Source organism: Lissotriton helveticus, chromosome 3_1 (genome assembly GCF_964261635.1).
Source record: "Lissotriton helveticus chromosome 3_1, aLisHel1.1, whole genome shotgun sequence".
NCBI lineage: Eukaryota > Metazoa > Chordata > Amphibia > Caudata > Salamandridae > Lissotriton > Lissotriton helveticus.
This window is the reverse complement of record NC_136061.1, coordinates 1,006,013,347-1,006,029,642: the sequence shown is the minus strand read 5'-3', so window position 1 is coordinate 1,006,029,642 and position 16,296 is coordinate 1,006,013,347.

Here is a 16,296-nt window from a genome sequence, read left to right as displayed (position 1 = left end):
GCAATACGGGATAACATCTATCTAATGCCATACGATGCTGTCTGTCTGATACTTCAATCATCTGATCAGTCTCATTATTCTTAAGCTGTTGGGCAGCCTGTAAAATCGTCATATCTTGCGCTTTCTTATCTCTTTTTGCCTGTTTATTTTCATTCTGTTTGGCTTCCTTACGCCATAGGCGGAAAGAGTCAAACATGGCCGGCCGGGCTTTTCTCTTAAACAAAATTGCTTCTAGATTGTCTACTATGTCGGGCTCAAAGCTACCATTTTGTGGCCACTGCAGAACACCATCTTTCTTCATATATCTGATCCATGTTTCATTAAAAATAATGGGGCCAAGACCATGTTTCGAATAGAGCTCATAAGTGGGAGTTCGAACCGGAGGAATTGGACAAGAATCCTCCAGCCGGGAATCCCTATTACAGTCAAAGCAGCAAAACTTCCTAAACTTACTAAGCCCAGGCATTTCGTAACGAACTGGACTGTTCACTAACTTTAAGGGGGTTAAAACAATAATCACAGCACAAACGTACTTACCCCTTGGCTTCGACTAGTGCAAAAGTCGAATAACAAAAGCAAGACAAAAGAGTGGGCGCTACCCACGAATACTTAACTAAATGTTTTCTCATGCCAACAGGTGTCTGGCTAACGTCTCGCGATACCAATCATCACCAGAGGGCCAAGGCAGGGCGGCAGTCAGGGCAGCAGTCGTCAGCAGCCCTCGGAAAGGAGTAGCCGCGCTGAAAAAGACTTTCGGTCCACTTCGACATACAGGGGTCGCTTGACGTGGTTCGCGAATCCTCCAGAATTTTCTTGCGAAGCTCCTCACGACCCTCGGCCTGAACCGCTACCACTGAAGCCGCCCACACGTTGCGCGCCAGTTGGAGAACCGGGCCTTATGGGCCGAGCGGCGCAGGGCACACCTAATATCTCCGGGTTCACCTGCCTTGTCAGACAGATGCACGAGACACTCTGTTGGGTGTAGAAAATCAGGTTTATTAGCTGCAGCTAAGCACAGTTATCCAAGAAGTACAGTTGTATATTCTTAGGAGACTGCCACTTTATTCCGTGGCGCACAATCTTTTATAGCACACATATTTACAATGTCTACTCCCAAAACATACAAAACTAACGAATAGGAAAAGTTTGAAAACAAGCTATCAAGTGTCTTGAATACGCCCTTCTTTCAGACCCCGTGTTCTCTCCTCCCCTCAAGTTAATCAATGCTAGTGCATGTAATTCAATTTGCAGGTGGCAGGATGTATTTGCGTGCCTCAAAGCATAGTTGTGTAATAGGAGAATACAAGGAGAGAATAGCGAAGGCCAGTTAAATAAGATAAAGTAAAGGAAGAATGGTGGGACCCAAACAGTCAACTAAGACAAGGATCAATCAGTCTAGACATGGATTAACAAACACGGCCAGACCCTGACATCGGTTTCATAAACAAGGACGAAGGGTTACTTTTTAACAGAAGAGACGCATAGCAGCTGAAAAGGCAAAAACACTATGTTCGCCGTGCTGCCTGAGTAAAGGCAACACAAAATGGCGACGGTCACAAAATGGCGGCTAAATACGAAGCAAAGTCGAAAACCACAGAACCTCAATACCAAAACCGGCGAAAAACCTTTCTTTATGCATCTTTTACTGGCCTATCGCTTTACTTCATACTGATGCCAACAATTACTATAAGATACTAGCGAACCGCCTCAAGCCCTATCTCCCATGACTAATCGACCCCGACCAGGTGGGGTTCATCTTCATCCACCACCGCCAGGGGGCTGACAATGTTAGGGGCATTGCCCACCTTATTGAAAAGGTCCAAAAGCGAGACATCCCGGCCTGTCTGCTATCTCTTGATGCAGAGAAGGCCTTGGATCATGTTGACTGGCAGTTTCTTTGTGCAGAGCTCCATTAAATAGGCCAAGGACCCACAATGATCTCTAAGCTAATGGCCCCCTACACTTACCCTGCAGTGCGGTTCCGAATTAACGGTCAACTTATACCCCCAATCTCGATACACAGGGGTGCCAGGCAGGGCTGCCCATTCTCCCCTCTCGTGTTTGCTTTAGCAGTGGAATCCATAACTATTGCTCTCTGTCAGGCGCCAGGTTTAATGGGCATACCCTTTGGGGGCCATGATCATATAGTATCTCTGTTTACAGACCACCTAATACTCTCACTTACTATCCCGGGAACTTCTTTTCCATCCCTATCCACGCTTCTCCACTCTTTTGAAATAGCATCAGGCTTTAAAATTAACATGTCCAAATCCCATGCAGTAAATCTCACCATTCCTGCTCTGGATTTACAGAAACTCCAACCCCTTACCCCATACACCAGGCAGAACACTCAATCCGTTACTTGGGCCTCAATCTGACCCCGTCCCTCACCACCTGGACTCAGACTAACTGGCCAGTTTGTCACAGAGAACTTTGAGAAGAACTGTGACGCTGGAAAAAGCTCCCTATCTCCTGGCTGATTTAAGGCATTCTTGTTCAGCAGGCCTAAATGGGTCCCTGAAGCCAGCCCAGGCTACATCATTGTCAGCTTGAACTTGTGACTTTGTCCCAGTCCAGCGCGACTTGATATCCACAGTTGGCACTTTGCTTTTTTGGTGCTTTAACTGAAATCTTTAAACCTGTATATCTTCGGTTCTAGTTGTTATATCTTTGTCCTTTTGGTCAGGATTTATTTATTAAAATATATTCTATTTTCGGAAATTAGTGAGGGATTTGTCCTTTGTTGCGCTTTTGAAAATTTGCACGAATACATTCAATTTGCCTCTAAGATAAGCCTGTTTGCTCTGTGCCAAGCTTCCACGGGGTTGATCACACTTTAATTTTGGACTGCTTGTACCTCATCCTGACAAGGATAGCGATTGCTACTTGAGTTTTGTTCCACCTCCATCAACCATTAAGCCAATTTCTTACAGTAACAATTCCTTTATGGTATTTATGAGGCACTGTCTGGTCAAATCCCTGTTTCCTGCTCAAATTACTCTATTCCCTCATGTGCCTGCACCTTGCAATCGTGACATAAGCTGTGTTCTTTTGAGGAGAAGCAATTAATAGTAGTGTTTTGAAGAAGGACGATGCTCCTATGCCTTCCATGGACAATTACTGTTTTTTAATTTGATTTTTTTAAATTTTGATGAGTGTTTTACTTTTATATACTTGACATTGAATAAGATTAAGGCACAGATAATGAAGCTTACTCTTGCCATTCACTTTTAATGTATCTCTTTATTTTCTTAATGTTCCTCAATCAAAATGCACGTCTACTATTTCTTCAAAGGATTTTTGACAAAGCTTTATGTTTTCAGTAGCACTCTGGTGTTGCATGTCAGACAAGTATCCGTCATGTACTTTCAATTGGGCTTTGTATTCATCCGTCACAACCCCAATCAATGTTCCATTACAGTAAAATAATCGAACAGGCACTGCAGGTAGGATGAATAGTCTAGTATAAGCACACAACAATCACTTCTTGCGACGAGCTTGCCCTAACTCAAATGGTACTATGACAAAAGAAATCCACAATCAGCCATCCATGTTTTGCAAGGAAGTTAGAAAACATTCCCACCAAGAGCAAAATATAAATTACTCCTTTTAAAAAAATATATCAGTACATACACGTAGGTGCACACACACGCACGCAACACAGATGTAGACACTCACACAATCAGAAATACACAAGCAAATGCTCACACATTAAAAAGAGACATAAATATATATACCATATATAAAGGTAGAGAGTGATAGAGTTATTAAAGAACTATTGAAGAGGGACGTGGAGTCCCTCAAGAGGTGGACTGGGATCTCAAAAGAACTTCTCTAGCTCCTCTTAGTGAAGAACCTCCACTCGTGGTTTTAGTGCCCAAACTTGTGAGGACTTTTAATGGGAAGGTTCTTCCCTTCATTCCATTAGTACAGCTGCCTACTCAAGGGTCAGGGTCAAGGTACAATAATAACCTGGTAAAGGATTTGACCGTGGCCATTTATTTAATATAATTAACTTTGTTTCCTTGTTTGATAGTGAACTGGGCCCACTGAATCGAAGTGTGATTTTGCTGCTCCTACTAGAGATTGAGGCCATGTGTCTGGTGTCAAGCAGGGGTATTGATTAGGTTTATGTACACCCCTTCACTACACTTCCAAATTCCAGGATCACATTTAGCTCTAGGATTGTTGTAACGTTAACCTTGGCCAATATGGGCCATTTTTGGAGAAAAGGTATTGATGTTTCCCACATAAAATAACTTCAAGTCCCAAGCACGATGATTCTGGATGCGGCATCCAGAAGCAGGTATATTAAATGCTTCAAAAAATATAAAGCTTCTACTGTTGCAGAGGTAGCACTCTGGGTACAATTCTTTCCTGAAAGATGGCAGGTCTGGGACACCCTAGGTCCAAGTAAAAATGTTTAATGGTGTTCTGCCCATTGATAATTTGCCTATAGGAAACCTGGATATGCTCTGATTTCAATTATGAGAATTATTTCATTTATTCATGTGCAGCAAACACCACGATAAAAGGGCATGCTAGTGTAAGTATAGACATTTTACTTAGTAGTAGTACAAATTGGAATCCAAAGGTGCTTGTTCATCCCTCAAAATTGTGCATTCGTTTATTTATTTATTTTTTAGTTTTATAGAGCGCAAACTTGACCCATTAGGGTGTCAGAGCGCTTTACAGGGTTCAAGCAGTAGTATACAAAAGACTTGGAGGGGGGCGGGGGGCTGGGTACAAAGGGATACAAAGGGACAAAATACAAATTACATTTACATTTAATGAGAAACGAAGGTCCCCAGGTCCTTGTAGTGGTGTCAGGAGGTGCCGGAAGGATAGTGTCTGTGTACTCTAGGGGATGCATTAGAGTGGAAGTAGAACAAGGACTCTGTGTGAAGGAGAGGTACAGTTTAGGTGAGGAATGTGCTCATTAGGAAGGTTTTGGCATCCTTTTTGAAACGAGCCAGAAAAGGGATTCTTCTAATATCGGGCAGGAGTGAGTTCCATATTCTTGGTGCGGCCCCTGAGAAAGCCTGATTATACATTTTCATTTTCTGAGAAAGTGCAGGTTGGAGCAAGAAGTCTCTGGAGGACTGCAAGTTTCCGGTTCCTCCGGAGATCATGAGTTTCTGTGAAAGATATGTAGGGGAGTTTGAGTATAATGCCTTGTGCGTGATACATGCCATTTCGAGTTGGATTCTGGTCTGTAGAGGAAAGCAGTTCAGAGCTTTTAGATGTGGAGAAATGTGATCAAACTTCCTTGAGCCTGTTAGTAGCCTAGCGGCCTCATTAAGGCATACTTTTAAAGGTGCCAGGGAGATCTTGGGTAAGCCAGAGAGGGTAGAGCAGCCATATTCCAGTCTAGAGATGACTAGTGCTTGAACTGCCATTTTTAGGTCGGGAGTATCCAAGAAGGCTTTTAGTTTCAATAGATAGCTCTGGTGGAATCTGGCTGAATTGGCCATCGAATTGATGTGGTTCCTCATGTTCAAGTTGCAGTCCAGGGTAATTCCAAGGAATTTGGCAGAGTCCAAGATGGTCGGAGGGCAGTTTAAGGCTCTGATGGCCTTAATCCATACCTGAGTCTCAGGGTTGGTTTTGGGTGGGGAAATTAGAAGAAATTGTCTTTTTTACATTAAGTTTGAGCTGATTGGAAGAGGGCCATTGGACAGTCAGTTTCAATGCTTCGTTCATGGAGAGAATCTCCTTGAGAGAGGAGATCTTAATGTAGATCTGGGTATCGTCAACGTACATGTGGTATGAGGTATGTAGTCCTTCGGCAAGCGGTTCTAGGTAAAGGTTGAAGAGGGTGGGGAACAAAGTTGATCCTTGGAGGACACCAACCGTGAATGGGGAGCAGACAGGTTACCACTCATTGGGAATCTCTCTGGACGTTGTGGTGGAAGGACCTAAACCATTCAAGAACAGAGCCATCCATTCCCATCCTGAGCTTGAGGCATTCAAGTAGTTTCTCATGGTTGACTGTGTCGAAGGCCAAGGATAGATCTAGGAGGATTAGGAGACAGGTTTTGCCTTGGTCAAGGCCTTGGAGGGCATCATCCACGATATGGAGAATGGTGGTTTCCGTGCTGTGCCCTGGCCTGAAACCGGATTGGAAATCATCTAGTAGGTGGAAGTTGGTGATGTGCTGGTTCAGCTGCTGTTGCACACATTTCTCGAGAACTTTAGCTAAAAGTGGGATGTTAGAAATAGGCCTGAAGTTGTCAGGGGAGGCAGGGTCCAGCGACGTTTTTTTAGAATGAGGATGACTTGGCCAGCTTTCAGAGAGTCAGGTATGGATCCCTGAAGCAAGGAGGCCATCTCGGAATGATGGATTGGAAGGCGGCAGCTAGGCAGTTAGAGGGGAGTGGGTCATTAAAGTGGTTGTTCCGGTTTAAGGTGGGGAGGATTTTAGAGACGGAATGTTCTTTGTGTAATATGACTGGAAGACTCTATATGTTCTTTCTTTTGGTAAATTAGTGTATCCCACCCCGGGAAGGTGTGTGATACCTTACTTGGGTCTATGTTGTCTTTTGTACACAATATTAGTGTTTCAGAAGAATGCACATTGATAATTATTGCGAGGGATTTTAATTCCAAAATCTCAAATTGTTCCTTTTTGATTTGTGGAAATACAGAGTTGGAAGAGGGGTGGAATATTCCAGAGGCTGTTTTGCCAGGTAATATTAGATCAGACAGGTGGGGCCTTTGCCATCTAATTACCTTTTTGCTTTAAATGGTAGGTTTCTGGAGGACTCACTAGCCTCTTTTGCCTTTCATTCCTCTCTGGGTTAATCATCATTAATTGATTATATGGTGGTATGTTACTAAATGTTTGGTGCCTGCTCCCATTTTGAGGCGTTAAGGACTGAACTAAGTGATCCTGGTATTCTTTCAGCGTTTTTCAATCTAGAGCTTAAAGCATTCTAGAGCTGGAATTCGAAAAATGACACCATTGTCTACAGTAAAACCAATGGGTGTACTTTTTGGTCTGAAAATAATAGCATGAACCTGATTGCTTATGTTAAAATAGCGACTTCGGCCCCTTCCGTTATTTTCACAGAGAACCCTATTGCTTGGTTTGAAGAGCAGCTGTCCCTGTTTTGATCATGTGGGAGGAAAAAAAGTGCTGCCAGTGTTAAATCATCTGCAGCTGTCTCCTGGTAGGTAAAGAAGGCAAACCGTGATATAAATTCGCCTGTAAGAAAACAATTTAAGCAGTCATCGCTGCTGAGGCAAAGAAAAATCCATCGATTGAAGCAAGTGAGAACGAGTTTGAAGGTGTCTGAATGGAAGAAGGAGGAGGACCAGAAATGAATGGATTAAGTTGAGAGAAGCCGCTTACTCTGGTGACTCACATAAATGCTGGTCATTGGTACCATAATACTGTGATACTTGAATTAAGGCTGAAACCATTCCTATTTCTGATGCGGAATGGTCCCATTAAATCTCCCAGTTACATTCCATCAATTCCAGTTGCGGGATGTTGTTGGAGTTGAGTGATGAGCCTCTTTCTTTAGACAAATATGGTCCACCCTCTTGTGAGGAGATATAGGTTTTTGTTAAAGGCACAAGATTCTCTGGGGCAATGAGCCCAGATGAACTTATGGTATCTGTTGTCAAACAAGAGGTCTCTGCATGGGCCTCGCTGCTGTGTCCGGTGTTCCAATATTGTTGACAGTATAGGTTTATTCCGTCATCCTAGAAAGGTAGTGCAGTTGTGCCTCTATATAAAAAAGGCCTGAAAACCTCTCCCTCTAGTTTCAGGCAGATTGCGTTGTTGGACATGATTGGCAAATTGTTTGCAAAGAGTATTCTCCTTCACCACCAGGATTGGGTATTTGGTAATAATCTTGATCCTGCGAAGCAAGCTGTTTTCAGGAGAACCTTAGATAATATTACGGCCCTCCAAACATTGATAGATAAGTATCCTGTGGGCAAGGGAATTGCTTTATATTCTGCCTTTATTGATTTCTCCACCTTGTTCAATACGGTTAACAGTGGGACGCTGTAGAGGAAATTGGTGGCATTGGAGATCCCAGTGCATTTGCTCAGGTTGATAGTTGCTTTGCACTCCTCAACTTCTAGTTCTGATGGGAGGGAATCAGGGTCTCCCGAGCAAAGTAGAGACGCACAATAGTCTGAAGCAGGGGTGCTTACATGCACCCCTTCTTTTCTCCCTCTACATACATGATGTACTTTGCAAAGTTGGACAGTGTAAAGGGGGATTCACCTACATTAGGTGCAATGGGTTTTGGCTGTTTATTCTGTTTACGCTATGCTGACGATGTTGTTTGGCTGGATTTAACTCTGATAGGGCTACAGAGGTGTCTCTCTGAGTTGGGAAATTATGCTGATGAGCTTATTAAAAAAATTAATATCCTTAAGAGTAAAGTCATGGTTTTTAGGTCGAGGGGGTGAAGAGTTAGGAAGGGTTTGCATTGGTTCATGGGGAATGACAACATGGAAGTGGTGAAGTTGTATCCATACCTAGGTCGCATTTTTTCCAGTAACTGCCTAAATAAGGATCACATTAGTCAGTGTAAGGGTAAGGCTATATCACAAGCTTCTGCCATAGGCAGATATATAGATCATGTGAGCAAAGGCATTTCGCCCATGAATTGGCAGTCTCTAAGATTAAGATTCCGTCTTCATTGAGCTCTGCCTGTGAGGTAATGGAAGAGCGGCATTGGTCTTTTTTTTTAAAGTTGAAGGGAGAATTTGGTGACAAATTTGTAGTGTGAATTCTTTGTCCGTTACATCGGCTCTCCAGCTTGAATTTGGGCTCCACAAATGTGTTTGCTATGGCTGCTGTTCTAAGATAAGGGGAATTTTCTATTGAATGGCAAATCTTGATCCATCTGAGCTTGAAACATGAAATATGTTATTCTTTGAAGGGAAGATGTGCCCTCTTTTTAAACTATATGAAAGCTCTGGAAATGTTTAAAATTGGTCAGAGTGGGATGGTTCCCCTCCCAAAGCTCACCTTAAAAAGCTTGATCAAACATCAATCTACGAAGTAAGCCAGAAAAGGGATATTGTGTTGTGTGCTCAGCACACCCGGAATGAAATATTATTGGAGAGTAGCATTTACTATGTACTATGGAACCTCCTCCATGGTGCGAGTAGACCATTTTGTTATTAAGGTTGAAACTGCTCCCGTTACGAATCCTTACTGGATCCTGGGAAGGACAACCAAAGGAGGAGATGCTTTGTGATCTCTGTTGGATTTGGTTTTTAAGATTTAGATCAATTGCTATTTGTATGTCGTCATCTTCATTCATTGCGGTGCCAATTGCTAAGACCATTGTTTTTAAAGTGCAATATTACCACGGTAGTGGAGGCCCGGAAATGTTTATTTGCACCACCATCAGTAATAGCTTGTGCAAAAAATGTTACTTTAAAAGAATTGTCTTAATTTACTTAGATTTTGCACTCACTCATGAATTATAGGACTTTGTACTCTAGGTTTCAAATACTTTTTTACAGTATGAAATAGGTTTATTGTATTAATTTCTTGTTCATAATGATGGGAGTAACGATCAAATTAGAAGTACTGTATTAGCGTTGCACTTTAAAACATTCCGCTTCACTAGTTTCCTGTATTTATTAGGCCTGCCTGGTATTGCATTATAATATTTAAATGAATTGATTGCATATTTGTGCTTTTTATTGTCAGGAACCTTAGTACTTAGTTGTAAATTGATTTTATTTTTTATTTTGTTTTTCTAGAGCTCCATGTACTGTTTATTTTATTTATTGTTTTTTTTAATGTATTTTATGTGGACCTCGTAATAATAAAAATCCTTGAAATCCTTGATTGCAAGCACTTAAGAGTAATTTTAGGAAGCGCCAAACAGCTGTTTATGTCTACAGAAAATTCCTATTAATTATGGCTCTTTACAAAGCAATTAAAACATAACAATCAATACCTAATATAGTTCATTTAAATAGAGCAAAAGTGCTAGTTAGTACGTTAGGTACATTTATATCATATTCTAAAAGACTACACAATTAGGGTAAAAAAAAGAAATTTCATAATGCCACTTCTGCTGAATGGATAAATAAGCTCTACCTTTCTTCAAAAGACTGAATGCAAAACACACTCCATGTTTGCCCTCCCTTTCGGTGCCCTTTTGACTTCTGGTAGGAAAAGAAAATGATGAAATGAAACCTTGAGGAATCATGGGGCACTTCTGGATTGTTAAATGCTGTGTACAAAAATCGACTTTTCTGAAGGATTTTGTCTTATTATTGACGTTTTGAATTTCTGTCTGAAAGATAGTGTAAAATACATCAACACTCAGTTTTATAATCTGTTTATGGTGAAATCATTTACACGGTGTAAAATATATTCATGTCAATCATTAGTTCATAATTTTTCCTCCTACATTTTTATAAAAATCAAATGGCACAGTTGCCATTTCTCTTTCTCTCAATATTTATTAATAAAAAATGTATTTATTTTCATCGCAGTTCCATATTGTCTCATACAGTATAACGCATTTTGGCTGTCAAATTTAAAAAACAAGACACTTAGGTTTCATATATGAAATATGGACTGAACTTTTCTTAGAGTGTTTGTCTAAAAAGGTCATAGCTCTCATACTACACTCGACCAGTGGCCCCCAGGAGATATAAACACTGTGACCTCTCTTGGGGTCCACAAATGAACACTTTATACCTCAATCACAGACTATATATATATATATATATATATATATATATATTACCTACTGGCGGTCGCCAGTAGGTATATATAGTTAGGATTTTTTCTCTATGGGATTTTTGAAAATTCTATGTCTAATAACTTTGGCGTTTGTGGACGGAATTGGCTGAAATTTTCAGGAAAATGGAACATTTTGTTTCTGAGCAGCCCTGAAAATTTGGGGGGGGGGTTCGTCAAGGGGGGGCCGAGAAAAAAGGGGGGTCCCAAAACGTGTTTTTAACATTGAGTTTTCCATAGGGCGGTTGGCCTCACTTTTAGCCCGAACGGCTGAATGGATTTGCACGAAACTTGGCAAAATTGTAGGGACTGGTAGCCCGATGTGCCTTTTGTAGGTCTCAATATATGTGCTCCAGTGGATTTTGAGAAATTAACGTTTAAAAAAAGATATATATCTGTAACAGCGGACCGGGCAGCGCTCCAGGACGCGTACTTTTCGCGCAACGGAGCTTTGTGAAGCGAAGCTGATTGGTTCTCCGGCGTCTGTCAACATTCCAAACAGTCCGTAGCGGCCGCCATCTTGTCTCTCGGTAGGATCGAGAGACAAGAGGAGGCCAAAGCGAAGGGGCAAATGACCATAAGGGGGAATAGTAGATCCTCGCTGACCCCCTACGTTTGATGTGGAGGTTTTAAAAGGGCTCCGCGGGGCAAAAAAAAAACAAAATAATAATAATCGAACGGCTGAATGGATTTGCACGAAACTTGGCAAAATATTAGGGACTGGTAGCCCGATGTGCCTTTGCTAGGTCTCAATATATGTGCTCCAGTGGATTTTGAGAAATTAACGTTCAAAAAAAGATATATATCTGTAACAGCGCTCCGCTTCGCGTACTTTTCGCGTTACGGAGCTTTGCGAAGCTGATTGGTTCTCCGGCGTCTGTCAACATTCCAAACAGTCCGTAGCGGCCGCCATCTTGTCTCTCGGTAGGATTGAGAGACAAGAGGAGGCCAAAGCGAAGGGGGAAATGACCATAAGGGGGCATAGTAGATCCTTCCTGACCTCTTAGGTTTGATGTACCATTTTGTCAAGTTTGGTGTAATTCCGTTCAGCCATTCAGGCTGTAGACGTATGTAAATGTCCTATGGAAAATTGCATGGGGAAAACACATTTGAAAGTGTTGAAATTTAGAACCAATTAAAATGTTACTTTGGTTTTGTATTTGTGTGTGATGAAAGTTAATTGGTTATGTATATATGTCAAATGAGAGGAAACCACAGCCATTTTGTGATACTACTGTCTGAGGTACATTTGTGAGGAATTTTTGGTGGTGAATTTCTGGTGTTTGATTTACACAGTACTAACACTTCTGCTACTTTTAAAAAGGTGAGTTGTTAATTTGTAAGGGGAACTATGTTGTACACTTGAAGATAATTTGAAAAATGTTTTCTGTTATTTATTTGCAGTCCTTCTGTTATACTAAATACTTGATAAAGTTAGTTTTATATTATGTATTACTAAAAACGATAAATGAAAGTGATTATTTTTTTCTGCAATTTACAGCAAGCAATTTCAAAATAAAATGGCTCACAATGAAGAGACCGTGGCAATTTCTTTTGAATTGTCCACTACATTGATTGAAATTGAGAGCACCAATAATGAAATATTGTCACAAGGAGGACATGACTTGTATGATTCCATTAGATTGATTGAAATGGACAGCACCAAGAATGAAATATTGTCACAAAGAGATGACTTGAATGATTCCACTACATTGATTGAAATTGAGAGCACCAATAATGAAATATTGTCACAAGGAGGAGATGACTTGTATGATTCCATTAGATTGATTGAAATGGACAGCACCAATAATGAAATATTGTCACAAGGAGGAGATGACTTGAATGATTCCACTACATTGATTGAAATTGAGAGCACCAATAATGAAATATTGTCACGAGGAGATGACTTGAATGATTCCACTACATTGATTGAAATTGACAGCACCAATAATGAAATATTGTCACAAGGAGGAGATGACTTGAATGATTTTTTTGATCAATCTCTTGATGGCGAATTTATCGAGTGTTTGGAGACCATAGAGTTACAAGAATCATCATTGGAGACTTTTAATGAGGACATTGCTGATGAGGACATGTTACTAGTTCTTTCAAATTTAGAAAATTCTGAAGAATAAATTTATATTTAGAAATCAAAAATTGTTTGAGACATTATTCATTTTTATTTTTAATTTATGAGGTTGTAGCGAAGTGATTGTAGTATAAAATGAGACTTATAGTATAGAGTGCAACATTTTTATGTTACATGGTAAGTTTACTCATATTTACTTCCCTTCTGCCACTATATTATCTCCAATGTGTATTTGACATCTCTTCTTCATCTCCGGCCTCCTTTCTCTCACTGTGTGTCTCCGATGCATCTTATCGCTGCTATTTTGTGTAATTACAGAAGAGAGTAAAATAAAATAGTTCGGAACGTGAAAAGGGGGCAAAGTAGAGTACTCCTCACCCCCTAGGCCTTTTTAGGCGGTCCCAAAAGGATCAGTTTCTGCTTTCCTGAGAGATTATGGTATGAGTTCCATATACCACAATAACTTGCATTACAACATGCAAGATATCTATCTCCTATTACCAACTTTTGGAGATATTCGCGCTAAGCGCGAATATCTCCAAAAAGTAACACCTGCCCTGAGCAGTTCTTAGCCATGTTATCCAATGGGAGGTGGATAACATGGCTAAGAGCATTAGCTCGGTAATGCATGAATATCGCTGAGTTTTTAGCGATATTCATGCATTGCGGCCGTTTATTATCGCATTTGCGATAAACCTTGATAATAGCAAGGTTTATCTTCGATAATTTCTGACGATGCTTAGTGGTAAAAAATTGGTTGGTAAGCATCGTTAGCGATAAATATCGCTTAACTTTGGTAATATGCCCCAACGTCTGTTAACGTTCGATTCGAAGGAAATGAGGAAGTGTTGAAAAACATTGTCTGCGCCATCTTGCCTTTTTTGAAATGCCACACTTTTGTCGTGCACGGCAGCCATTTTAGATGTCTTGACCAGACCCACTCTCTGCACGCTGTCGATTCGTAGCATGGCTCCTCACCCACGCAAGCATCTTCCCTAGGCACTGGTCACCACCGCTCTCTGTCTTATGCATGGGCAATAAACCTCCCCCCATCTGCGCTGCTCTTCCCTGAGAATCACACTCTGTGCCCGCCCGACACCTCCCTTTCGCCCTATTCACTACCGCACCCTCTGACACTCCTCTTTCTCTGTGTCCGATTGTCCAGGCTATCAGCTAGCCCTGCAGATGTAGTTTATGGCCCCAGCTGTAAAGAATCACCCCTCTTCAAAGGAGTTATAGTAGATCAAGGCCCACACCCGATGAGATCCGTCACACCACACGTGTTCCTACTATCTGAAAACCATCCTGTATTGTGATTGGGGAGGGGACCGAGCCTGAAGCGGAAGATTCCAGGAATGACTCTTTGTACATCAAAGTTTTTACAATTATGTGTCACATTAAAAATATATAGCACTCCAACAAAGTAGTAGGAATATAAAACTTTAATAACATATAAATATATACAAGAAAACAAAAACAGTAAAAACATTTAAACAACGAAGAGACCGTGGCAATTTCTTTTGAATTATCCAATAGATTTATTGAAATTGACAGCACCAATAATGAAATATTCTTGTCAGTAGCGGTCTGTTGTGCGAATAGTTCCAAGGCAGCAGAACGCGCTGAAATCTAGATGGCACGAAAGTTATGTCTAGTAAGTTGCCGCCCAGCAAAAAACGGCGTGGGGCGCCGCGGGGGTGAGTGAGTCCAGTAGGCACCACAGCTATTCTTACCGGCATTGCAGAATTACTGCTGGGGACAATGCCTGTGCTGTAGCAGGGTCACAGCAGAAACAAAAAGGATTCTGTTGAAGATGTTGTTGGTTTTCAATTTGAAAACAGTTCTGGTGTCAACTGCTATGCTAATGTAGTGGTTAATGTTTTGTTTTCTCTAGAAAATGTAAAAGAGGGGGAGGCAGTCCAAAGTTCCGTTAAAAGGGCAAAGGAAAGGATCGGTGGTTTGAACTATCAGTCAAAAAGGGGAGGGGGTGCAATAATTTTTCCTACCGGGTCACACTGTGCTTTCACCGGAAGTGAGGTCTGCAGGATTCTAGTAATTCAAAGTGAGGCTGGCGCCAGCATGGGAGCGCCGACGTCCCGCGGATACAGTTTCGTCACTCCACGGGCGATCATGGCAGTCATTCCCCATCGGGGGTCGGAGACTCCCGCGGCTCCTCTAGAATCTTCAAGGTCGTGGAGGACTACGGTGGTGGAGTCAACCAGTGACCGGGCCATTTCTTTATGCTGGGCCCGCTCTTGCCAGGTCGACCGCCATTTTGAGAGTTCGGCAGCTACCGGCGATCGCGGGGTCACATGAGCGGACGGGCTCCACCCTGCCGGGCGAGACGTTGCAGCATGGCCACAGTGGAAGAACCCTTTTCCGGGCGCCTGGAGCGCTGAGGGTGCAGCTGGGAAGCCTCCACCTGGGGAGGCGGGAGAGGCCTGTTCGCACCGTCTCTCCCTCCCAGTGCACCCCACGGCGTCTCGCTTGAGATTTGTTATGGCCGGACCAGGCGATGAGGACATGGGGGGGGGGGGTCGGAGGCATGTGCAAGACATCCCCCCCCAGTGTTGTCGCAGCCATTATAAAAGAAAGAAGTGTCCCGTCCGTCTTCGGGCCGGGCTTCCGGTGGATGTCGGCCGGACGCCCCTGGCTCTGGCCCCATGAACGGGTTTCTTGGTTTATCGGCTGCAGCCGGATCCCGTCGGCCTCGGCCCCCCGACCGTTGGTGGCCGGACCGGAAGAGCATGTGGCGGGACTACCTGCAACTCTCAAGGGCCACCGCGGCCGGACTGGGAGAGAGAGGGGAGGGTCGAGGAGACATTCCCCCCCCCTGCAACTGTTCAGCGTTGTAAAGGCAATCCCCTGGCCGGGTCCCGCTGGCCTCGGCCTCTCCTCCGGCTACACCCTACGTTAGGATCTCCTGGCCGAGGCGTGGCAGCAGGACCTGCCTTATATGGGCTGCTCCCGGCTGGGCGTAGCCGGAACCCTGCCCCACCTTGGAAGTTTCCAGAGTGGGGGCGGATGTTCTACTGACTTGCATTTTCCCTAGTCTATCGATTTTTTTGGCGTGGCAGGCGGTGGGACAGCGAGGGGTGATTTGGTTTCTCTTACTGTTTTTCTGGTCTCTCACCACTGGCATATTTTAACGTTTTCTTGTTTCTAGGACATTAATAGGTTTTATCATTACGTTATGTTATCGTTTCTTTGTTCGTTGTTTAATAAAAGTTCATGTTCATCAGTGGCCTACTGATTTTCGTTTTCCTATTTTTTTCTTTCCAGGTTGTTTCATGGTAAAGTTTCTGTTAACAGGATACAGTGATCACTTCGTTATTATTGCATATGTCCTTTTCACTAGGGGTGCTCTCTGGTCGGGCCAGATGACGTATCTCTAGTAAATGGTCCGGGTGAAAAAGGTGCATCAATCAGTGGGGAGTAGATAGGCATGACAGATTACAACGGGGGAGAAAGG